This window comes from Pyrgilauda ruficollis, unplaced genomic scaffold (assembly GCF_017590135.1).
Source record: "Pyrgilauda ruficollis isolate IOZ18807 unplaced genomic scaffold, ASM1759013v1 scaffold29, whole genome shotgun sequence".
NCBI lineage: Eukaryota > Metazoa > Chordata > Aves > Passeriformes > Passeridae > Pyrgilauda > Pyrgilauda ruficollis.
The window spans coordinates 1,961,320-1,988,605 of record NW_024524266.1 but is presented as its reverse complement, the minus strand read 5'-3'; positions in this window follow the sequence as shown (position 1 = coordinate 1,988,605).

The window sequence follows — 27,286 nt, the reverse complement described above, 5'->3', positions numbered from 1 at the left end:
TTTTACTTTCAGAAGCTTGTGGGCAAGTTAACAGAAACTCCTAGATAAATGCATCCAGGTTAACAGGCTTATCTAAACTCTTCCTCATCATACAGCAGAGGTCATCAGTCAAAAAATCCTGTGCCATTTTGACATCTAGACACCAACAAAGGAAGACTCCATGCCATGGTGAAGAAGCTTTTGTAATTAGTTGCTTTGGAGGGGATTATGTTTGGTTACATGATCCTCCATGGAACAGCAGCAGGAAATAGGTTATTTTATGTAGATATTGACATAGAGCAGAAGGAAGCTGCCAACAAGTTTAAGATCTTAACTTTGACAGAAGTAATTGAGCAGCTTCATAGAGTGATTTATGTCAGCTGTGTATCTGATATTATCTTTGGTACTAGTACTAAATGTCCATTTGGTTCACAAAAGATGAAAAGAACCTCAGGATGAATAGCAGTAGCTGTGCCAGGTGAAATACAATTCAAATAAACATTCACATGAACACCAGTTCAGATACCTGTGCTGAAAGGTAAAGAACAACCTGTGCTTTCTAAAAGATCTCAAGATTCTGGATCAGAGTAAAAACCTATAAAAGCAAACTTATGGGTCCCTTTGTATGTACAGAAGGCAAAATTGGCTTACGATTTTCAGAGCACCATAGATGCCATTACAGAGCAAACACCAAAAGAAGAGTAAATTCTCTCAGTATTGCTTTCAGGTTCAGAAGAGGAATGAGCTGATGGATCTCAGAGCCCCTCACCACTCAATGCTATTTGACATTTTTTTGGCAGACTGATGAATTCCAGGCAAACTGTCAGGGTGGTTAAGTATGGATTTGATTATCAAAGCCAAAAATTCTTATGAACAGCTTATGTAGAGAGAATCACATCTTTTTGCTCAAGAGACAAAATTAATCTCTGAGTTTTGGAATCTGAGAAAATGAATACCCACATATACATCCAAAAAGGTAAATTTACACATCTCTAATTCCCCACTCCTGACAGTATAATTCTCTTACACAGAAAAAACAGGTACAGCATGGATGGACAGTAAGTAATAAGATTATTTGGCAAGACAAAAACAGCTAGTGGTTAATAATGAAAGGACTCAAGGGCACTGAGCTCTGATTGAGCTCAAGTTCAAACTTTTTTGCCATCTGCTACAACAAAAAGACCTTCTGACTGTGCATCATTACACAGCAAAATTCAGTCTTGCTTATGTGATGGCTTCCACTTTCTTTGTTGCATCTCAGTAGTCAATGATTAACTATGAGTGTACGTATTGTTAACACTAAGTCAGACAATATGCCATTACCTAGTAGAACAAAGGGGAAATTTAATTATCTTTTCTGGAATCTAAATGAATCATTTTATTCTGGTGAGACGCGCTTTGAGCATGTCAACTCTGAGTAAATATTGCTCTTATTTTCTAATTCATAACCATTTTGTCACTGGTATACTCGGTGTTCAATACAAAATGCCTTTGCATAAATATTCCAAAATCAGTTTTAAACAAATTACCTGAGGTACAGAAACAGCCATACTATGCTGATGAGAATTTTGGGGCAGGATGCCAACTCTGCCCTTGAACCCATGGGTGTCAGTGAACCAGATGGGAGGTTAGCCTGCCCTGACCTACTCCTAATGCAGATGCAATTCAGCTGTATGCTGAATTCTGTTAAGGATAGCTTTGATATTCCAAAGCCCAATAATCATAAAGCCAGGCTCAGTTTTGGATCAGCTGCAAAAAATAATTTTGCTAAGACCCGTATAACCAACCATACTTTTAATTAAAGGTGTTTTAGAAAAGACATGTTCATGTAAGCCTCTCATCTTTTCATATGGCAAAATTACATAGTAATGTGACTTGATAAATACTTTTTATTTTTCTCAGCTCAAAATAAGTCTTAAAGGATACCCATGTTTTGCAGCTAAAACAGGGGGTGATTCAAATGTTTGCTCTATATTTCTACTCCCTCAGAGTCTGTATAAAGTGTTGAAAATACTGTTGTGGTGGGTTGAGCCCAACCAAACACCCACCCAACTGCTTGCTCACCTCCTTCTCTCACAAGACAGGGCAAAAAATGAACAAAAGCAAGAGGATTCATGTATCTGGATAACAACCATTTAATACAGGAAGCAAAAGCTGTGGTCATAAGCCAAACAAAATATGGAATTCATTCACTACTTCTCATCAGCAGACAGATGTCCAGCCAATTCCTGGCAAGCACAGCCTCAGCACATGTAATGTTTGCTTGGGAAGATGAACTCCATCACCACAATTATCTTTCTTTCCTCCTCCTTGCCCTGAGCTTTTCTTCCTGAGAGTGGCATCACATGGTATGGATTACTTTTTGGTCACTTTGAGTCTGCTATGTGGGTCTGCTATGTTGTCCACTCTCTTTCCTATCCCTCAGCCTACTCACTTTTGGCTGTGTGTGGGAAGAGTGGAAACCCCGATGCTGTGCAAACACAGTTCAGCAGTAGCCAAAACTCTGGGGTGTTAACACTGTCACAAAATTCCTGAAAGGCAAAGCACAGCACCATACAGGCTGCTGTGAAGAAGGTTAAGTTCATCCCAGCCAGGCCCAGTACAACTCTTAAAGTTGGTAAAACTATTCAGAGATAAAATGAATGTAGATGAGATAAGCAAGTGCTCTAGAACATTTCTAGATGTATGCACTCTTGATACTACACAATCATTCTGAATTCACCCATGTGATCAATCTCATACCAGTTTTGAATACTTCTGTTAGTGGGATGTTGTGAGGCTTTTTTGGTCAGGCTGATTATTATTGTTGTAGTTGTTGTTGTCATCATTATATATATATATATATATATATATATATATTATTGTTATCATTATTATTATTTTCCTGCCCTTACTGCTACTGATATTTTCAAAAATCTGCACTTCTCCTTTATCCTGATTACTAAGCTGGACTTTGCAAGCAACTGCTTGAAATGCACAAAACAGTGGGGTTGTTCTGGGAAAACAGGCCCTGTTGCCACTGTGTGTTAATAATATCATAGGTATTTTACTCTTTTTTTTATTCAGCTCTCATGATTGATAATCATAGAGGTCATTCTGAAAGATGATGAAGCAGTTTTTATTTTCAGAAGAATGATTTTGGATTTGTTTATTTGCTATTTTAGCCATGTCAGCAGAAGTTGAAGACAGGTTTGTATGTGGCAAACTGCTCTGACTTTTCACTGTCAGATACTTTACGAGCTTGTTTGCATAAACACAGGAACATATGACTTTTCTGTGTAGATTACTCAGGTTTCCTCTTCAGCAGTTCTCCCTAAGTGTTTCTTCCTTTCTTGGAAAACAGCACCAAACCAAAACAACTGAAATAGATACCTAGGGAAAGACTGTTTTTCAGTGTCTTTAATACAAATACAAATTTATCTTGTGACAAGTGAGACATGCAACAGAAATCTGCTTCAGTGCCTCTGTATGGAAATTGGAGAATGCAAGATTGCTGCAGGTGTTATGTTTTACGCAGGTGAATTACAGATTAATTTCCTTTGCATGGAGGCTTTTTTGGTGAGGCTCTTAAAAAGACACATATTTTTACTGTGTACTTAAATGAGGTATCTTCCAAAATACTGTGCAGTTAATCTGAAAGTTTAATATAGACAAAACCACCAGAAAATTAATTTTTAAATCCCCAAATAAATAATCTCAAACTATTTAAAAGCAGCAATTCAAAATGAAGTTTCCTCATTGACTTGACCTCTCATTATTATCATTATATCCAAAGGTGGAAATGTTCTTGTACTGTGAAACCACGACCTTTAGAAATAATATCTACTTGTGGCTAATTGAATCTAAATGTTTTTATACAAGAAACTGAACTAAAAGTACCAGGATGGCTATGTAAGAAAGATGAATGCAACAAAAACAATAACAACAAAAACTTCATTTAATATTGCTGCAAAAAGAATGTCATCTACAACAGTCCTTGGCAAAAAACCCTCCTGAAGCAAATTTTGCCTCACCCAGCCCTAGCTAAAAAATAGATCACAAAATCTAAAGAAACCTTTTGAAAATATGTTTTTACAGCTAGTCAAAATTTAAATACATATATATGCTTACATGTAAACATGTAAGCAAATATTTTAATGAAAAAGTCCCAGCTAAGGGTGGCAGTGGAAAGAGCACATCTGCTGACTTGCCATTCAAGAATATTGCAGAGCCTGATGCTTAGAGCAATTTTGTGGATCTTTAAGTTGAAAGCTGATAAGTCAGCCTAAATAAGCAAAGTGATTTGTGCTTTCATCTCAGTGTGAGTGCTCACTGAGGTGGTATGCTGTTTCCTAAATGAGAATTGTCAAAAGGTTGTAGCTTTTATCCTGATGTGGAACGGAAAATATTTTGAAATTTCAAAGTTTTCATGAGAGACACAATATAATCTGCCACTCTGTGTGTGCCTAATTAAACAGTGAATCACATAGCTCAGGTAATAACTCATAGAGAAAGCTATAATAGCAATAACAAGTACTGCAACATTACTAGTGTTTGTCAAGTTTAGCTTCCTGGGGATTTTGTTTGTTTATCCTGCTATAGAACTTGAATTCATCTCCATGTTATTACTTCAGCTATTTTCAGAGAATGATTCTATAATGATTTCCATTTTTGTTATTCCATTCCAGAATGGAAAAGAAAAAAGGCTTTCAGAACTATTAAGTGTAGAAAGATGTTCTTTTTCACAGCATGGTAATATCCCAGCTAAGGCCTAACCTAACTAGAGAATAACCTTTTTCCATAGAGTTGTGTTCTATATGTTAATACATGCAGCATATCAATTCTGCTCCAGGCTTGCTACAGTTCAAACCAACAAATCAAGTTAAATACACACTGGGCCTTTGGCACTAACAACTACTACATCATGCCAAAATTAGTTAAAATATACTCAATGAAAATATCAAGATAAAGGCATATAGTTATCCTAAAGAGGAAAAAACAAAAAGACCAAGAGATAACAGTACAACAACTTGTATACATATATATATATAGTAAGCCAGTTTTACCATATATAGAACATTAAAGGACAAAATCTTTGTTCAAGAGCAGAAAAAAAAAATGTAGGCAGATTCTACACCCACAATCCATGCATAGAAACTCCCTTTTGGCTCTTCAAGAAGGTAATATCCTGCCCACTGCCAAGGGCTGAAAAGACTTTAAAACAGTTGATAGAGGAAGAGCCTCAGAGCAGCACCCTCAAAGGAAGTTGTATGCTTCGCTCCACATATCCAGACATTTGTGGCTGTAGGAAAACACAGCACTGCCATTAGGCCATAGGAGGGTGTTAAGACCGCAGCAGAGTGCTGACCAAACTAGACACATCTACATTTATAATGGCAACTAAGCAGGTGTTTTTGAAAGCTGAGGTTTGGACTTCATTAGATTGCAGCATCCGGGGACTGATACAAGCTTTCTGGGCAGGCAGAAAGCATTGTCTTGCAGGCAGTGGTAATTAGGCCCACAGAAATGTCAGTGCTGTGTAGATGGTTAGGAATGTCGTTGACTGAACAAGAGAAGTGTGGAGGGAATCGCAAAAGCCGAGCACACCAATCATGCTGAAAGACAGAAAGAAGGAATGGAAATTAGAGAGGAAAAAGAGATTGAGAGAAAAGGGGAATTGTCTTTCTCCCTTGCTTTTTTGCCAAGACCCTACTTTATCAAATGCCTTTGACTAAGTTGTGACTAACATCTCTTGCTCTTACCCAATTGGGGTTCAAAGCCTTTTTTTCTGAAACCTAAGTACACACCCTCTGGTGATGCCTGGGAATTTGTTCCTGGGCCCTCCTGCAAGGATTTAAACACTTTTGCTGATCTGGTATTAGAGATCCCAGTTTTCAGCTTATAGTACTCTCTTCATTGTAGAGCAGGGAAGAGGCTTACTAATGCTTAAAGCTATACCTTGTGTGTTTTTGTAGGTTTAGGTGTGGTTTAGGAATGCATGTTTGCTTTCAGTGATAATAATTTTTTCATCATGAAGTGCAAAACTTCTTGGCGCCTGAAGGAGAAACAAATACTGCTGCAATGTATTAGTGATGAGGCTGTTAGGCATCAGAAGCTTCTCTTTCCAACTGGAACACTTGCTCTCTTCCACCCAAGAGGCACAACAAGTGTGCACAGCTAAGTTCTCTTAAATAATGGACTAAATTAATTGCAGGAACAGTCAGCAAATATTTTCTACACTAGCATCTAAATGGATAAATTATATCACTATTTGTTTTTTACTTTTTTCTGGAGATAATAAGTGAACATAGTTGCATTCAACCAGTTTTTATAGGTGACACATATCTAGTGACATTAACAGCCCATTTCAAAATGTATTCAGTAAACTAAATTTTTTGTAAGCAAGCATTTAGAAATTATCCCTAGATCTAGTTGTTAAACACTACAAATAAATGTATCACGGTGCCCTTTATTCATTAATAATTTTCAAAGATGGATTGCCTACTAATTATTCTTTAGATGGGTATCTTTCAATGCATAGTATATTCTGTAAGTCAAGCTTGCTGTGAATGTCAAGCATTCACAAAGATGTTGTGATGCTTTCTTTAAAGTTGCTGAAGTCCTGTTCTGCTCTGACAGTGGGTATGCAAAAACAGCAACTCCTTGTACATCTGATCTCCTCAGGTCATTGAGAGTACAATATTAATACTGAACACACTTTTCCTGCTTTTTATTGCTTTAAGACTGTAGAATCAGGTCAGACAGGAAGAATAAGGTTATTTCAATTTGCTCAGGTAGCTTTGCCAGACATCCTACGAGCAAAATGTTTTGTCAAATTGAAACCAACGCTACTTGTGCTAAACCATTCAAATCACAAGAGTGAGTGGAAGCACCAGTGGGAATAAATTTTACAGTCAGTGTGATAATAAACCTTATATTTTTCTCTGTGAACTGTTTAAGAAATATCCATCTTACACCAGAGACAAGTGAAACTGTCTTGAACCAGTTCTGACAAAGGAAGCATAAATCAACATGCAAAATTCTGAAAATATGGGTTATTGTTCATATACTGATTCACTAGAAACAAATGTCTTTTTATAAGAAACCTTGAATAATTATCTCAAAAATTAATTCTTTACTTACTTTAGAATGGGGTTTTGATAACATTTCATTAACAGACATGTGCTTGAGATATATTTTATTTTACAGAACTCATTTGAGCTACAGCCAATATTAAAATTGATTAAAATTGGTTGAAATTGTCAGAGTTAAAACACTTTAGGTAAGTCACAAAAAGATATTTTAGGAAGAAGGCACATACCACAGCAATTTTCCCACATTTATGGTTTTCTTTTTAAATTACATCAATTAGTAGATCCAGATGTGGAAATGTGACCATAACAGCAGACCTTTAGCTTTATGTGCAAAGGTTGCAAAGGTTTGCTGGTTCTACCAGAGGACATAATGGCCTTTATGGTTGTGGCTGCATATGGTTGTCACTCTGTAGCATGGGGCTTATTGTAAATAGCAAGCAGAGGTATTGTTTACCTCTGACCAAAGCTTTCTAGTGAGGAGTGCCCTAATTAGTGTTTTATCAAAAATGTGGGGAAGTGAACGCTCTGCTTTTGGATCAAAGAACCTGTTTTAATTAGTCATGTTAGAATTGCTAAGCACCACCTGAGTTTGTCTATTGAACTAGGCACATGAGGAAACCCACATACAGGGATATCTAGATTTTGAATTCCAAGTAAATACACAGGGAAAGTTAAACAAGATGAGCACATTGGTAGCAGCCCAAAATGTAAATGCCAAAGACTTAGGTGAGCTCCAAATTGAAAATTTCAGCGTCTGGGTTTCTGTCCTCACAGACTCATGGTGATGGACAGAAGTATTGGCAGGCAACTTCTTTCACACTGGTTCCTGTCTACTGACTTTTCAGTCCCCATGATCTGGTTGTCAGCTTCCTTCATCTGTTGGAGATGCTCCAAAGGCTGAGTTATGTGTGCCTGAAAAGGTGCAATCTTCTCCCAAAAACCAGGAAATTGCAACTTGTCCAACTGGATTTGAGAGTACAAAGAAGCTGAATATGAGAGATGTGCTGCTGAAGGGGAAATTCAGCATCCTGTTACTGACAGGTCATATTAAATATATTTAATGATAATATGGTACTGACAGCTCCCTGGACTGCAAACAGCTCTGAATCAGCAATTATGTTTCTTTTTTGCTTGTAAAAAGTAACAGACACTTGAATTCTTGTCATGGTATTTTCACCCTGTCTTCGAAGACAATCAGGAGCACTGTAAAAATACTTCACACAGACCTTGAGGAAAGGTGGAAATAACAAGCACTTTCCTTGCTGAACAATGAACTCTAAGGCTGCAAAGCCCACAGAGGAAGGCTGTCTTCAGCCTGCCAAACATCTGCCCATGTTGTTTTCAAAACATAAGTCATCAGTAAATTATTCCCCAGATCCTAGATTAATAGAGGTGAGTAATTTACCTCACTACATATGTGGTCCTCAGTTCCCGAGCCACAGGTGATGCACCCAATTCAAAAAGGAAGAGAACTTGACAAGAGGGCAGTTTTGTTCTGAAGTGAATATCTGGTTCACAAGAGTTAGCTTTAGACTTCCTTTAGTGGAAAAATATGTGTCTGAGTACAATTTTCTTAGACATTTTTCCAATGGTTCAACTGATGCCAAGCATGAAGTAAATATTCAGCAAGTGAGGCCATGTTAAGAACAATCATTATAGCACAGTAATATCCAAACAGAAAGTCAATGCAAACCAAAGAAAAGAGAAAAGAAAATCCACAACTCATTAAAATAGCATTGTTTACCTTGTCACTCTTTCTCAGATATTCTTATCTTTGGTTTTCTATCCACACCTTTCACTGTCTCCAGGAGCAAGACTCGAAGAACTGTGGGGATTTTAGAGTACTTAGGAGAAACCACTTTTTCAAAAAGCAAACTCCCTGCACTGACTGGGCAAAGCTGTGGCTGTACTATATCATACCAAAACTGGTTTCCTCACTTACATGTATTGTGAATACACAGTTATGTGCACAAAAACAGAATGTGTGCAAGCTAAGGACTAGACTTACGAATTCAGCCAGGTGATCTTCAGAGCAAGGAATGTTTGATTTAATCAATATTAAATCAAAAGTTTAGCATGAAGCTTCTTTTAGAATTGTTACTTTTCTAATGGAGAAGACTTCATGAAGGAGGCAATTTTCCTTTAAGGGTACATGTGCTCAAAATCAAAGAAAACAGAAAGAAAGTAATTCTGTTTGTCATCACCTGAAGGCTCCTTCTTTGTAATACTGAACAATCTATGAGCTGATCATAAGTGCTTGTTTTGCAACACTATGTTGAGACCTCTTGTGAACAGTTTTCTGTATTTATGCAATGCCTGATATTTGTTTTTCTCATTGTGTTGATTAGTTGTGACTGGTCAGACGAGTCATATGGTGTTGTTTCTGTTCTCAGATTAGAAGAGTTCACAAATTCTCACGTGTCAAGTAGTTTTGCTAATAATTACTCTGGCAGCTTCAAGGCCAAGATGTATGGTAACAATCCATACTTCTTTTCAAAAATGAATACAAAAAAGAGAAAAAGTGAGGCTGAAAGGAAACAAACCCTGAGCAAACACTCAGATAAAGCTGTTTGCAATGCTTGCCTGTAGAACTATACACATTAATGTTCTTTTTGTTTCCTGTTGAACATGTCCATGTGCTAGGAACCCAGATCATTACTTTTGAAAAAGTATTTCAAAGGGATCTTTTGTGTTTGCTTTACTTTACAGTATTAATTGGTTTGATGGGCTTTTTTTAATTTTTATTTTAATGATTATAAATCTACACCATGTTTTGAGGCCAAGTATTACAGCAGGATTCTGGCCACTTCTCTCTGAAGTGCTAAGAGCTTCTATTGTGAGGGACAAAACACTCACTACAGAAGGGCTTGAGCCATAGAAAACATTGGGCTTGCTTTCTAATCACATCTGGATATTGAAATCTTTACATTTCAGCTCTGATAAGAAGTGCTGGCTTTCCAATAAAAACTGGGTTTTTAATCAAAATCTTCTGAATTTCAATTTTTTTTTTAAACTGACATTTCCCTCATTATTTTTATGAAGATTAGCTTTGTCCCTGAGCCACAACATCTGTAACAACAAAAAAACAGTTTGTAGGGTCTCAACAATTTTTAGAGAAGCTTATTTTTTGCATATAATTATCCAGATGACTAAAGATTTTGGGAAAACATTGCACCATGCAGGCTTCAAATAGCCTGTGTGGAAAGAAATAGAGAGGTTAGGGTGTGGATGAGTGCAGCTGACTTTGAACTGGTTAGCAAAAAAAGAGGGATAGGAAAGTGATCCATGTACTGTGCAATAAACCCTTCTCACATCAGCAGTAGAAAATAATATAACATTATACACCATGGGGAGCAGGCTGAAGAAAAGTGAGGTTCCCCTCACTCCTATCTCCGCCAATACTTCCAACAGCCTGGAATGATAATAATACCTTTCTAAGTGATTTTTTCCCAGGTTTTGATGTTTCCATGAGCATCACATTTTGTTGTTTCCATAAGCACTTCTATAGCCATTTGCTTCTCTGCATAGTGTTGGGAAAAACTCCCAAGCTCCAAGAGGGGAAGTGACCAAATGGCAAAGACAAGGAAAAGACAACAGACAAGAAAAGACAAGAAAAAGTTAAAGCTAAAACACTTCACAAGACATATTAAAACAGACCAGAGAGTTGGACTAGATAATCTGGGTTGAACCGAATTGTCTTTAAAGGTCCCTTCTGATGCAAACCATTTAATGACTCTATTATAAAAACTTATCAACTTATTTATACTTAAAAAAACAGGAACTAGAGAGGAAAAATACTACTGTGACAAGTACAGTCCAGAAACATGAAGATATTTAAACATTCTTTTATAGTCACAGTCTACTTAAAAACAACATAGATTTTTAACTATTTAGTGCGCAATTAGATCAAATTTTCTTGAAAATTCCCAGAATTGGTTTTTCCTATCCTAATAAATCTGTACTGAAAAGAGAAGGAAGTGAGTATCTTTAGGCAACAAAAAATCTAATGAAGGGTTTGCATACTTGTTTTTACCATCACAGGAAATAAATCCAAGAAGATATTTGTGATTTTTCTTTTTTTATCCTCTTATTTTAAAATTTTGATACCTAATGCTTAAAAGGCTAATTTTTGGAGGGGTATTATTATATTTGAACCATGGAACCATTCTTATCTATATACCATGATGTATATGACCAAATTCCTCCTGGTTGTGCTTCTACCAGTTGCTGTTGGACATTTGATGTCATGAGTTTCATGCACTGAAAATGGCTGTATTACTGATACTGAAGTCCAAAATCTGAATCATACATAGTTCCTCTGCCAGATTTGCAATATATTAATAATTCATAGGAAACATTGAAATGCTGGGTAGAAGGGACTTATGGAGATTCTACTCAAAAATCACAGTCAAAGTAGGAAGCAACAAGGTCAGGTCAGTCACAGCTTTTTTCAACCAAGTTATGAAGCTCTCTAGTAATGGCTACTTCACAAATTGTTTGGGTAACCTGAACCTCTCTTGTGGTTGCTCCTTCTGTATCACCTGACACTACAGAGTACCTCATCTCTCATCTTTGAAGCTACTTTACATTTATGTATAATGATTTCCTTTAGACCACATTTAGCTCATTTTCACCAGGATAAAGAAGCCAATTTCCCTCATCCTCTCTAAATCTTGTCCTACTTCCCAGCCTTTAGTTAGATCCTCTTCAGCTTTACCTTACCTCAACAGGGAGGTGCAAAACTAGACAAAATATTCCAGATGTAACCTCACCAACAGGAAGCAGAGGACAAGACCTACAGATCAGATTAATGTTCCTTGACCATACATCAGCTCAGCACATGATTTGCCTTTCTCATGATGAGAGTGCTCTGACTCGGCTCAGGTTCCTTTTCAGTGTGACTCTTTCTTGATCACCTGGCTGCCAGACCATAATCCTGCACAGGGCTGTATGACCTGGCATGCAAAACTTGATGCTTCTCCTTGCTGAATTTCATGAGTTTTGTGCTGGTCCTATTCTCCAGTTTATCAGCGCCTACTCTTTGTTATGATAATCTTACCCTCTGATTTAAATTTGCTGAGGGTACACTTCAAAATCATCCCAGTCTTTAATGACTATGGCCAAAAAATAAGGGCCCCAGTATCAACTTCTTGTCTACTCTACTAGTTGCTGACCACCAGCCAAACATCAAACCATTGATTATTACCCTCTGAACCTGACATATCTGCCATTTTAAACCCACCTAACAGTCTGTATTATTTCCTGTATTCTTCAGAGCTTGAAAGGGAAGATTATTTTGCTCTCAATTAAAGATGCTAGGGAAAGAAATTACATGTGGGTGCTTTTCTGTCATGCCTATTAAAAATAGCACCCTTTTAATGTAAGTCAGGTAGAACCAGGCCCTTCTTTGATGAAGTTAATGGAAAATGTATAAGGAAATGGCCGTAGAATGGAAGCTATCATGTTATTGTGGCTAAACAAGCGACTGCTTCTCTGCCAAGCTGTGATAAGTGAAACACATTAAATCAAACCACCAGTTAAACCACAGCTCCTTGATGGTGACTTTCTTACGCACAGTTTCTTAGTGGTTTAAGCTAATGGCTTTTACTCACCATGGATTCTACTAGGGTATGCACTTTGCCAGTTACCACAGCTCAGCTGTACAGTAGCAATTCAATAAGACAAGTAAATTAAATAGTTTATGACCTTGTAAGTATACCATATATAAGAACAGATACATTTTTTTGTTGATGCCTTGGCAGGCTGATTCAGACCTAGAAGGGGTTGGAAATAGAGAATGTTACAGGGTTTTAATAATAAGATTAATTGTTAGAAGTGCCATTCTACTGATTTAAATTAGAGACAGAATCAGTGCATGGCAGAATTAGTGTAATGGCAGAACTGGAACACAAGTGCATTAAAAATAAATGGTGTTACTTTCACTGTTATTATTTGCTACACACTTAGGGATATAGCTACTGTGATATATGCCTCTGCAAAAACAAAAATAAATTGTATGTCTATTCCCATGTTTGACCTATTTATCAGGTAATTTTAGGGATTTTAATCTTGATATATGATTCTTCTCTCTCTTTTTTCTTTTTAATTTTATTTTTGTATTATCTATACTTAACATGATGTAATGTTTGCTTTCCTTTACGTGAGATATATTTTTCATTATTTCAATACTGGAATATTCCAATAACATTTCTCTAATTATAACACTTAGCCTTGTTTTTGCTTTTCAGAAATATGATTAGGATATTCTAAAGGACAGTGGTATGATTTAACAATGCATTTTTAATATGACCTAAGATGAAGAGTGAAAACATATTCCAGCTTTGTGCAACCACTGAGTATAAAACCTCTCATGGAGGAGTACTGTAATTAAGCCTTAGGAGTGCAAGACTTTTTATATATTGTGACAATGCCACTGTACCATGAATGACATGATTGGCTTGCTTCCTAGAGATGGGGACCTGGAGAGAGAATGTCGGTCCAAAACATAATTATTGGATAGACTTGGCCAAGTAATTAATCTGTAGTTATCACAGCACACTTTTCTTGCTTATAGGGATCCATTTTCTCCAAGTAAGCAGCACATAAAATCACATACTTAACCTCCCACCCATCCCTTAGGACACAAAGATGGAAAGGAAGGTATAAAAGTATAACATGCATGCTGTGGTTTTGTTCCTGAACAAACTTTTGATCTTTTGTTGAAATAATTTTTTCTTGCTAGTTTGAAAGGATTTTTTGACTCTTACATAAGTATCTTTTTAAAATTTCTTTTATTTCTTAAAAATCTACCACTCTCTTTTTAAATAAATAGCTTTTAAAATGTTCTTGAGCTAACTCCTTCCTTTCTTTATATGATTGTTATTGATATTTTTATGTCTTAGAAGTTTCGCCAATAGAGTTCACAGAGTTCAAGTTAAAGTGATTCTTATGCAAAGGGTAGATTCAGGCAAGTTGGAATGAGTATCATAAGGCAAATATTTTGAGTCTGTAATGTTAATTTGAGAATCTCATGGGCAGGTTTCTACATGCACAATGTAAAATTGCTATTGAAGTAAAATGATCTGAGCAGTTGAATCCATTAGCTATTTTGCAGCATTTTAGTAAAAATTAAAAAAAAAAAAACCAAACAAAATAACTCTTCACATTCATTTGTTACTACATTAAATAGGAAGAAAAGATCATTGTCTGCAAGTCTTACTGCTTGTACTGTGCCATCTGTGCTTGTAAAAGTAATAATAAGCAATGAACTGCATATGCCATCTGTAGTCAGATCTTTAATAACAATTAGGTAATAATAATCCCCAAGAAGTCACTAGCTAACTGTGATAATTGATTAAATGTAATTATTTTTTATAATAAACTCTAATCAATGTTTTACAATGCTGATAATGTCTTTCTCCATCCCTTTTTTTTTTTTTTCCATAGTAAATTCCCCGGCATGTTTGAGCAGCTGTGCGGGAAAATTACTGATTTTCCTGGATTAATGACTGATTTTCTACCAATCAAATTCAAAACACAGTCTGCTAGATTTATAATCAACTTTTTGTTGTTTCTTATGAACAAGGTACAATGTAAATATAAAGTAACACTTGGCAAAATTAATTACTTCAGAGTAATTCCTTATAATTTTAAGGATGAACAAAGACTGACAATTCAAGCAAAAAGTTCATTGCAGTACACTCCAGTACCATTGGATTATTCTGTAGCAAAGGTGTTTCCCCACAAAACTGGAGGTATCAAATAACCCCAAGACATGAAAGGTGGTAGCTTGCTTTGGTTGCAGCTCCAATCCTAAGGCCCCAGTTCTGCAAAGATTTAGATCTTAAAACAGGTGAAGCAGTCCATCACTTAATTTGCAGTATGTGTCCAAATTCCAGTTCAAATTTAAGTATGAATTTCAGTGCCCTAGTAACCTGAATCTTTACACTGATTTCTGCACAGATGAGTGGGGTCTTATGGCATATTCATTTCTGTAAAGCCAAGCTCAAGCAACACTTGTGAGATGAAAAATTACATCTGAACAGCAATCTGTAGAACGTATGTCGCAATAAAAAATATCCTAAAAAGTGTTCAGACTTGCCTGTCCAAGAACAAGACCAAGTATTATATTAACATAATCTACTATGGCAGTAGAAGAGGGAAAAAAAGAATCTTGGTTTAGTTACTATGACAATATGAATCTCTTCTGTATGACTAATGTAATTAAATCACATAGACAGCTTTTTAAAATCTCTTGGATTTTTTTTTCATTTTAATTATTAGAGATGCATTACAGAAGAAAATGCAAGACTCAAAATCCATCTTACAGCAGTCAGCAAACATTTATTACATAGAAGTGGTCCTGATCCTCTGCAGTGAGTTCAAGCTGGTAGCTCAAAAGCAAACCAATAATCCAGAAGCATGGAGTGCTGTAGAATTAGAAGCTACATTAGAGACCTGCAGACAATCACAATGCTGTAATCTCATTGGGATCACAGAGAGCTAGTGGGATAACTCCACAGCTGAAGTGCTGCAGTCACAGGAATGTTTAGGAGGGGATCTCTCCAGGTGATTTAATCCAGCCCCACTGCCCAAGAAGCATTAGATGGAGCAGTTGTCCAGGACTGTGTGCAGCCAGGTTTGAAATATCTCCACATATGGAGGCTCCACTGCCTTTCTGGGCAACCTGTGCTTGTGTTTGACTACTCCCACGACAAAACATTCTAATCTTGTCTTCATACTGGATTTCATGGGGTTTAATTTGTGCCCTTTGCCTTTGTCCTGGCACTGAGCACTGCTGGAAAGAGCCTGGTTGCTCATTTTCATTTGCTCCATTAGGTATTTATATACTTTGCTAAGATACCCCTGAGCCCTTTGTTCTCCAGACTGAACAGTTTCAGCCTTTCCTTGCAAATCCAGAAAGATAAACAAAAGAATTTATAGAGAAACAGTGATCAGAAGTCACTAATTTTTAAAATTCTATTTCTATAGCGGAAATAAATAGAGTTTTGATTTTTTTTTTTAGATTTTTAAAGGAAAATACCTTAAAATCAGCCCAACTGAAATATGTCTCAAAACCAAAATTCTTAATTTCTTTTGCAGACCTTTGTTTTCAGGTTTTATTTGTTTGTTTGTTTTTTTTTTTTTAATGAGTTCATGAACTTGCAACTGGTCTCCCTGATTTTCATCAACTGGTCCTTGCACATAGACCAAGAATCATGGGAGTAGGAGGAAGATATTAATATTAATATGCTTAGAATAAGACCATTTATTCAGAAAAGCTTATGTTAGATTGTTCCCCATAATCTCCCAAAAGGATTTGTTGGCCAGCATATTTATTGTTTGTACAACATAAAATTCACGTGTCCTAAACAGTAAATATTGATTTTGCCAGTCAGGAAAAATATTTCTTAAATATGTAAATGAACTCTATGCGTTAATTGCCTGAAGTTCTACTGCAATGTAAGATCATTTATTTGTTCTTTTCACTAAGTAACCACTTGATCCTGGAGGGATTCTAAATTTTATTTATGTGTGTCCTTACTTTTTAAGTCCATTTCAGGTTGACTTTCTACTTCAGAAATAAATATGAGTTTTGCTGGAAGAGCTTGCTGTATATATATTTAAAAATTAGGAGACCTGAAATTCTTTAGATTGACTTCCCATGTTTTGCATTTTCCTAGTATGTCCTATGAGCTTTTTAAACACTTCCAGTAGGGATTTCAGTATTACCCTACATATGCCATTTTCAAGCAAGTACTTTTGGAATACATATATCATACAAATGCTAATAAAATTATACGATTTCCACTGCTTTTCAATTCATGCAATTATTTCCTACCTTGTATTTAATATTTTTTACAGGTAGTATTATTTATTAGTTATATTTTCATGAATGTGCAAAATAAATAGGGGAAAGTGAAAATGTATATCCAATGTTGATGTAGATTTCCACTTTTCTCAAAATGGTTATTTTTATTTTAAAATATACAGAGGGATTATTGGTTCAAATTCAGTCTCAGAAATTAACTACATTATAGGTTTGGTATTGGAGCTTATATTAAAATCTGTCTCAGCATCATTAAATAAGATAAACATAACAGTCAAAATAGAAAATGCTCAGAAAAATTATAACCCAAAACAAAGATAGTGGACCCACAATCAGTGTTCTTCTCTAGACAATACACAGAGTATCATATTGCAAGAAGATGAAGGTAGAGACAGAAATAGTTGAAGCAGCATGATGGGCTTTTCAAGAAAGTTTTGTCAGTTCAGCTGAAAGTGAAGATGCCAGACCACAGCACAGTTTTATACCAACTTGTTTAAAACAGATTGCCTATTTTCCTGCTGTAGCTACAATGAAATGCTGTATATACACTTCTACAAATGAAAGGAAACAATGAGTGCTTTCCCATACTGTAAAACATGCTGCTTCAGCAATCTGGCACCAGAATGCATGAGCCCTTTTTCCAACAGCATAAACCAGGATAATTAGTAGCATACCTGACAGGATTATGGGAGGATTATAACTGTATTTGTATGTTTCTGTGGAGCATCACCAGTATTATAAATAACAATACAGACAGTTTGTTCCCTTGCAGTTCCATCAGCAGCTATACAGTACTTAATGTTTAACAGATAGAAAGGAACCAATTTACACCATTTTCAGAACAGCCCTTTACCTATCACAGTGCCTGTTGATCACCTTACACAGAGACACAGCCATTTGATTGCAATATGAGGTGTGCATTTTCCCTGGCAGATCCACACTTTAGCTCAGTATGTGTTGAAAATTATGGCTTTACTTTGCAAGATGGGTAATTTCAGAAGGACCCAACTGCTTCCCACAAAGAATAATTCATCTGGATAATACCTTATGCCATTATTTACATACTCCAGAGCATAGACTAGCCATCAAGGAGTTTTCAAGTGGTGGCTCTCTGTTTTGATAGCTTTACTGATGTTTTACAATAACAGAGGTAACATAAGTACTTGAACACTAATGGCATTTTTAGACTATAAGAGAAGCGATACAAAGCATTGGTTAATAGTACTGTAGCTACCTATCTGTTTTTAATTTTGGAGACTTAAATCTTTATTTCATTAATAGGGAGCTTGCATTTACCTATTCTTTTCCCTTTAAGCCATTACAAATGTGCAGGAATGACTTAAAATGTCCCCCTGTGGGCTCCACAAGCAGGTTGCGAGCTAAGAGATGACAAGAGATTAACTGTTTTCAGCAAAGAGGGAAAGACAGGTGAGTAGACTGACCCAGACAGGGGTTTAGAAGAACAAATTGGAATAAACCAGGTAGTGGATGCCACTGGATAATGCTCAGTCCAGTAATAAACCTCTGGCCAGCAACAGGAGGCTACAGTAGAGGTTTTCACCTTACCCCTGCTTTGCATGGGAAAAAAACCAAACCAGACTTCTCTCTCGTAGCACTGAGACATTACTTGACATTCTCAAGCAGGTCAGTGCAAACATAAAAATCTCTGACACACTTTTTGGATGCCAGAATCCCAGCCCAGGCTCTTGGGAAGGGGCAGTACCTGCTGCCCTATACTGTTAGAGTGCACAGATGCTAATAAGGGTCTGTATCAGCTGGAAAGGATTTTCCACAGCCTTTGCAAAGTGATGAAGGGAGATGCTATGGCAAACAAGTTGGTGAAAGAAAGCAAAAGGGTCTTTGGAGAGAAAAATCTCTAACAGTTTCAGAAGGATCATGCCTTCCTTAAAATAAACACGAGTGATGACATGATTCCATAGAACTCGAAGAGAGAAACGAAAAGTGATTTTTGAGGCTAATTTTCCTGGGCTATTTTCTTTTTTCTATTCAGATTTCAAAACTAGTCTTGAAAATCAAGCAGAGATGCTGAAAAGCTTCCATAAAATTATGGTACTAAAATTACAGCATTGATCTGCCTCAGGGGAAAAATTCACAACCTTGTAGAGAAAAAGGTAAAACAACAAAGTTAAGAAGGAAATCACAGCTACTCGGGAGAACCAACTTTTTATAAAAAATTCATTGGTCAAAGGACTTTTTTTTTCATGTATCACTGTATAACATGCCACATATTCCCTGCCTGAGGCTTCTCAAAGGGAATGAAGACAGACTCACACTACACGCTTGCCATGAAACTACTCGTCTTCTGAAGCCTTAAAAGAAACACTTCTCCAAAATGCCACACATACTGAAGAATTTTTTCCTTTTCTCCTTCCCTTTTGGCAAAATCAGACTCTCAGATAGCACTCATCTCCTTCAAATTCACAGAAAAAATTATTTGTGTAATCCTGGATTTCTACACCTTCCTTAGGAGTTTTACTTTGTTCTTCCACCCTTCTTCCTTACAAAACTAGCTTATAACTTATTTGATTCTTACATATTTATTGGAAAAGAAGAGTTTGAGAATAATTTGCAGTTGTGAATGAGAACTTATACATCAATTCTGAGATGGTTTTTAAGGTAAGTAGCGCAAAAAGATACAGAAGTTTTGATTCAAAAACTTGAGGAAGATGAAAATCCCAAAGGCATAGAAATTAAAAGCATGAAATTAAGAGCAAAAGTTTCAGTGAAAGTCATGATTTGAAATGCTTTATAAATCTGGATAATGCCAGATCTCATCCATCTCCTTGCAGGAGAGCTAAACCTCTGCAATGGTTGCTTGTCATAGTTCTTCAGGGCTCTCTGTGTTAGGAGAATCTAATGGTGGAGTCAGACACCTGTTTTATGCAATCCTTTGTATGGGCAGAAAGAGTTCATATGGCCTAATCATATGAAAAGTTTATATGGCCCCAAACTCTGTAGCAAAGTCAGTAGGAAGCAAAACTTTGTCATCCAAGTCTTTCTCTATAAGAGTTTTATTATTTTCAAGAGCATTTTGAACTGCTTTTGCATTGTTTCTACACTCTTTGTGCTGATGTCTCACCAGCTTCCAGTCCTCCTTCTTTCTTTCCTCTTAGCATGCTTTTACTTCTCTGCCTGTGCTCAGCATGTTTCTGCTGTTGTCTTTCACATTCACATTCAACCAATCCCTCTTATTTCACAGCACCAAAGGGTATTTGTTAAACTGTATTAGCTACTCCCTGCCCACTCTTGCTCAGTAGCTTCCTTTGTTCAGGTTATTCTTAACCAAAGGGGAACAAAATTGCCATCTCATTTAGCCTGGAAGTATGAAATGGAAACATAACCACACAAAATAAATGCACTGGAAGATTTGGCATAAATTCTAGGTAAAAGCAGATTGTCCCAGAAACAAAGTATCTAGCTGCAGGGACAGAGTGGAAGGTTGAATTTCAAATTGAACCAACTGAAAATATATTAAAATCTACTGGATTTGCAAACGCCAGTGGAAATCTGCAGCTGTACCTCCACAAGAAGAAATGCATGGGCTTGTCTCAGATACAGACTTCACGTGTTTTATGACAAAATGTTGAACATAATCCAACATTTTGGTGAGAAAAATGTTGTGGCAAAAGATATGTCAACTACTCCTGTTGTATGAAAAGAGTAAAAATTTTTTGTTAATTTAGTCATGGTAGTCAGCTTCATGAAACACAGTATTTTTTCCCACCGCACTCAAGGTTTCTGTGGAAGAAAATCAGACTGCTGGTATGCAGTCTGTTGATCTAAATTTTCCTCTTGCTTTCCAAAATAGTCCTTCTTGCAGATAAATAGTTCTCTGTCTCTATGAAGGTTGCAAAGAACTTTCACAGCAGTATTAAAACAATGAATAACAATTCTTACAGAATGGTGATTGTCAGAAAGACCACAAAGATGAAAATCAGGGCATTGATTTCACTGATTTGGCAATTTAGGACACATTCCCTCTTCTATATTAGTGTTCTGATTTGAAGCAACAGTGCAGTTTTGAAGGACTATTTCCTTAATTGTCCCTTTGTATTAGTTTGATTGGAAAAGCATTTTTGTTGCACCAATGAGAAGCCCTTCAGAAGAATGAAAGCTTGTATTTCTGTTCTAGCTGTGTGTCTTCATATTAAACTCACAATGCAGGATGACATAGTCCTCACTGGAACTGACAACAGCAATAAGGGAGAAAAACAAATCTGGAGATGGAAAAGCCTGGAGACTGTCTAGGAACACACCTGCAGAATCTGACCCTATCTGGAGAGCCTGTGCTTCCAGGAGGACACCATCACATAAATCTTCTGCACAGCTGTTTCACAGATTCGTCCTCTGAACCCTGTCAGGTACCTCTGAGTCCCAGCAAAGAGGATTTCACTACCGGGTCTTACATTGTGGTTTTCTTCCCTCTCATGATTTGTGGCCTAATGTTCTGATTTTTGAAATTGCTTATTTTCTTAGCGTCAAGATGAGCTAAAAATCTCATGCAAAATTCAAACAAGATTGATTACAAGACTCATCAAGTTTAGGACATTCAGGCCAAGCTGCAAAATAAAATCAATTCCAGTTGCTGCCTTTCATAATCTGTTTACTTCCTGACTCTGTGATGCTATTAAAATGCTTCATCTCCAAGTAATCTTATTGGCCTTTGCATTTATGCTATGGCTGAAAGGATTAGCTCTGAAAAGCACTTACATATTACCTGTGATATAAACAAGGAGATTAGTGGATGGTCCTTTGGACTGAAGCTATTATTTTCTTTGTAATTTATATACTGGCTGCCAAAGGCAGAACATATCCCCTTGTATAGTTAAAATGCTTGTCACACAGGCTGCAAAGAACCTACTCCTCCTGTCAGAAGGCCTTTTAGAACTCTTTCTGTGAGAAAAATCCCTTTGTCCCTGAATTTTCTGCAAGAGAACATTAGAACACCTGGTGCCAGTGTAGCTTGTCCAGCAGCACACTCCAGAAGGTGCAAGGAAAAAAGCAGGTAACAAGGTGACATGGTTTTCACCTACACTATTTGTCTAGTTGGAATGTGGGGTTATTTTCACAGTCTAAATTTTATTTATCTGCTAAATAAATTTTTTGGGGGGCCCTGAAGAATACAATCCAGGGATTCAGGGAGCTACTGTTTCACTAAAGATCACAATGAATATTGGCTAAACTTGGGAGATAGCAAATATATATGTGAAGCTTGGGAGATAAAACACATTAAGTATGTGATATGTACATAATATTGTAAAAATACAGAGAACTATTTCTTATTGTTTTTGTTATGTTTACCAGCAGAGGCATATTCTTCAACTTAGGCTACTGCATGATGTATGAGTATTTGGTTCTTGTGACAAGGTCTGTTTTCTAAAAGAGGACATTTATTTTTTTTGTGCAGTGCTAAGCATTCATCCTTTTGTCGCTTCCTTGGCTTAGATTGCTGAGGTTATTTTGAGATCAATTTTCATCTCCTATTTAAATCATATGGCTGCTGGTTCAGATCCAGCTTGGGTCAGTAATTCTGCCATATACATGAAGCAAGTTCTTGGCCTGAGCCAATTATTCCTGCTGAAGAGGTTGTCATGCTACAGAGAAATAAAAGCAGCTCCCTTGGCATTTATCCCACCAGCTTCACTAGAGACACTACTGAAGAAGTGTACAGGATGATCTCTACAAGCTGGGACCAAAAATTGTGTTGCTTTTCTAGAAGCACTCTGGAAAAAAAATGAGTTGGCTACTCACTGTAAAAGTAAAAGAGATAATCTACTTCCTAATAACATCCCATTTGCTTACAGATGCAAATATTTTAAATCAAATTATGTAAGTAGCAATAGTGACTTGTCAGACATATAAGCCATTAGCGAAAATTAGAACTACACTAAAATAAAAAGAAGTACTTAAAAACTTCTAGCATTAACTGTGATGTTCTTCCTTAAATGTTTGCTTCCTTGGTTTAAAAAAAATAATCTTTGCTCTACACTGATGTTTTGGTTCCAACTAGGTAAAATGACAAGCGAGATCTGACTGATTTCTGTCCTGCAGGTGATTAGGTAGTTAATGCTGACAAGCTTTGTTGTGGGATTTTATTTAATCTGGAAGGGTCTCTACTCTCAGAGGAAATTTTAATCTTGATAGCACTTGCCTAGGCAGCAGAAAAGCCCTTTTTGTCAGATTCATGCTTCAAATTAAACCTGGAGACGTTTCTTCTTTCCAAACATTTATTTCCAAAACATATTTTAACTTTCCACCCAGGTGTGTAGGTTTGCCATTGTGACACCTGTTAATGGCAATGAAAAATTGCTTTCCAACTTTCCGAAGGCTATGACAATGTCAGGCTGTGAAAACAGCAGTGTGGGACTGTTGCGGTTCATTTGGGGGGGTGCCAATGGATTACAGATACATGATACTTCAGGGGAGGGTCACAGCTTGGAATAAACTGTGCATTTTCAAGAGGTTAGACAGAGCATACCATTTAACTAAAATGCAACACCACATAGGACAGGGGGACAGGCAGCACTTGCCACCCACCCCTCTCCTCCTTGGGAGCAGGGATACCCTTGTGGCAGCACATTAAAGCTCTGCTGAGCTGGGGACAGCCCCGCAGCCGGGTCCTACAGTGGCCAGCACGATGGGTTGCCACGCTGGCTTGGTGTCCCTGGGCCCGAGAGCCACCTGAGGGGCAGCAGCAAACAGCCTGGGTGTGAGCACTCTGCCCTGCCTGGGCTTGGTGTCCCTGGGCCCGAGAGCCACCTGAGGGGCAGCAGCAAACAGCCTGGGTGTGAGCACTCTGCCCTGCCTGGGAGGAAGGGCTGCCTGCCCAGAAAGCACTGCCAGGAGGTAACACTGCCGCAAAGCGCAGTCCAGTGGAGATGCTGGGGGTGGCAAAGGACAGAAGTTTCCCCACAGCCACTGACATTCCCAGCTGTCCCCACAGTTCAGGCTGGAGCAGCCCAAGGGCCGCTCAAAGATGCCTGCGCAGGCTGGATCTGCTGTGCTGCCAGGAAGGCACAGTCCCACTCTGCTCACTGGCAGAGCAGCTGGGGGTGTTCAGTGCAGAAGGACAAGAGCAATTCTTCCAGCATCCAGGGTTTCCTGCCAGCAGCCAGCCAGCAGCCTATACCCAAGAGAGGCTTTGATGCACTTCAGTGAAAACGGGGAGCTAAGTGGGGCTGATAATCTGCCCTTTTGCATCACACTCCAGGAATTACCTGGATACTCACTAACTCGAAAAACATGGGCTCTAAATAAATAAATAATGAAATAAGCCTTGTACCATTTATAAGTAATGAAAATGGAATGTGCCGGATAACATGAACCCATCAGTAAACAATAGTGCTTCAAAAGGACACTGCCAGAGTCAGTAGACCACAAATTTAGACTTTTATTCTTGCCTTTTTGTCAGGGCATGTAGACCTCCTAATATCAGCTTACATCTTTGGAGCAACCTAATCTTTCTGTAACAAATAAAGCAGCATTGGTTTTACAAAGAAATAAAGAAAAGAACATTAACATTGCTGCAGTCATGAGCTTTCTGTCAGAATATGAATAAGGCAGAAATCAGCAAACAATATAAAAAATTCATATCCAGATTTTTACTAGAACATTAAAAAACGTTCAAATAAAATGTCTTTTCATGTTTTGAAAAAGGACCTCAGGTTATTCACTGAGACTGTAATTTCATATTTCAAGCCATGTATGTGCACCCATTCTGAATCTGATTGATGAAAGAAGGGGTGGGGTTTTGTGTCTTCAAGAAAGAAAAACACTTCATTTGCTGTCGTCTTCTGAATCTAATTGTGCCCTGTGAAATGGAGTTGATATCCTGGCACTTTCTGAAGACTTCAGAATATGCAGATGAAATATAAAGACCAAAAATATAAATAAGGAGAAATTCAGGAATATGTGATCAATTATTTAACATCTGAAATAAATAACATAAATTTTATTTCTACTACCTCACAGCCTGAACTTCACTGTGAAGTTGAAATTTGAATCAGAAGTTTGGATAAATTTTGATTTTTTCTTTAAAAGGAATTACTAGATTAGTCTGTGGTGGGGGAAGAGGTGTTTCATTTAGGAAAAAAAGGAAGCATTTTATAACATTTTCTCAGAGGAAGTAAAAATAAACCAATTCTCCCTTCACACAACTTCTTTGTTAAAAATTAGTGCAAATATTTTGTATGCAAAGAATCTCTCAGTCATTCTGCTGAGAAGTAGAGATTTTTAATAGATATGCTTTGCTGGCTGTAGTGATAGCAGAGCTATTGTTCTGTTAAAAAAAATAAATAAAAATTACCACTACTCAATAAAGTTTTAAACAGGATCACTAATGACAAAAATGTCAAATAGCCATAAAATTTCTTAAAATGAAAAACATCTGTCCATTACCCTTTCACTGAATCTAGCTCAATGTGTCATTTTAAAGTGTTCTATCAAGCCACATCAGCCACTTTTCATTTCACTACTCCCACAGCATCCAGAGACATGGCAGGCACTTCCTGGAATTGGGCTTGCTCCAGCTCAGCGTTTCTACAGCTTTTTGAATGACCAACTTTCCCTCAGCACCTTTAGTGCATGATAAATTAGAGGCCTGATCCTGCAACTCTTATGAATATATTTCAGTTTTAAAGGCTTTAATAAACTCCTATTCTGTCAATTCCAAGGCAAACTACCACTGACTTCCAAGGAGGCTGCCTGACAACTGATTAAGCACAGAGTAAGTCTTCAGGGTTTAGTCCACTATTTTTGGTGTGACTAATAAGAACTATTTACCTGAATAAGGGAAAAAAATACACAGCATCAGGTCATGATACTGCAGGCATTTGTCATCACACCTGCAGCTTACAGCTGGAGCTGTAACTCCAGTGACAAGAGTCTCCAATCATTCTCCTTGCAAGTATTGTTTTCGTCTTAAAATCAGTCCTATTTAGGAAATTATTAAGAAAGTGACATATTTTTCTGTCCTCTTTTCAGAAGAAAAGGAGCTGTTGTGTCAGAAAGCCTGGAATGTCTTGCAAGGTAAAAAGGAAGCAATCTCCAATGAAAAATGTCTTGTTGCAGAGGTCTAATTGCTATGCAAGAAGTATTCTTGCTGCAATATTTGGTATCTATGCAATATTTCTGTGTTTTAAGCAGAGGATGAGGCATATTCTCCCTGCTTTTGTACAGCAAGAAGGCTTCCATGCTTCTGATAGACTTTGAATTAAATAAATTAATTAAGGAGAACAAAACTTTTAATCTATGCAAGATGAAGACTTGTTGTATTACAGCTATGTCATATACACCCCCAGCTTTTCTGGGAAATTTAAAAAAAGAAAAAGTTGATTTGGCATTGTTGTTTCTTTTGGCTAGTGCAGTCACATGTTTTTGCTATACATTTATTTTGGAGGAGAAACCTTACCATGAATATAAAAGATAAATAGTCTAAATGTAATTCATTTATCCACTGCTTGTAATTTTATATTAGATAATGGTGAGACAAAATTATCTTAAGAGAATATATGAGTAACTGCTATTAAACTGCGTGCCAGACTGTTCTGTCAATTTTAACAATTTCTCTTGAAGTTCATTAAAACTCAGGTTTCTTCACTTTTCACTGCCAGATTGGGCACCATTGAACAGCCCTGATTAGTCCAGAACATGCTGGATCATTTTGGGTAGTGGTACAATTTAGAAACTTTTGAGATTTTGTGTAAAATTTTTCTGTGTGAATTATTTTAGATGAGTCTAGTACAAGCTCCAGATAAGAAGTCATTGTGATCTTTCTAGTGAAAAAAAAAATTTAAAAATATGTAAATTTGAGTATGATATCTGATAATTGTATCGACTGAAAACTGGCTTTCATATTTCAAGTTTACAAAGAAAACTGTAGGAATTTAAGGATGATTGAAATAAGTTAGAAACGCTCCTTGGTACACATTATAGTGTCAGTTATATGGAAAAAAAAAATTCTAACAATTTACAGGAAAAACCTTCTTGTTCTTGAATTGGAGGCTGTGAAATGTCTTTTTATTGTTGCCTTTTTTTCTCTTTTCATTGTTTTGTTAATATATTTCAAGTCCTTGAATAAAAATTAGTTATTTCTATTATTGCTTCTTGCCAGCTGCAAGGATCTACTAGTTTAAATGCTTTGAATGTAATAAAAGTAATGTTAGACAATGGGACCTGGTGATGGTTATATAAGCCATAGTTTCTTTTTCTTTTTTTAACCCTGTCTTTTTTGCACACAGCTGTATTAATCCTAATTTTCATTATAAATCAAAGCACTATCAAGTTATGACTGGAAAATAAGTATTGTACATTTAGAAGACTCAAACAGCTCAATTCAGCAAATTAATAAGAATTACCTTCAGTTACAGACCAGCAGGCAGTAGTA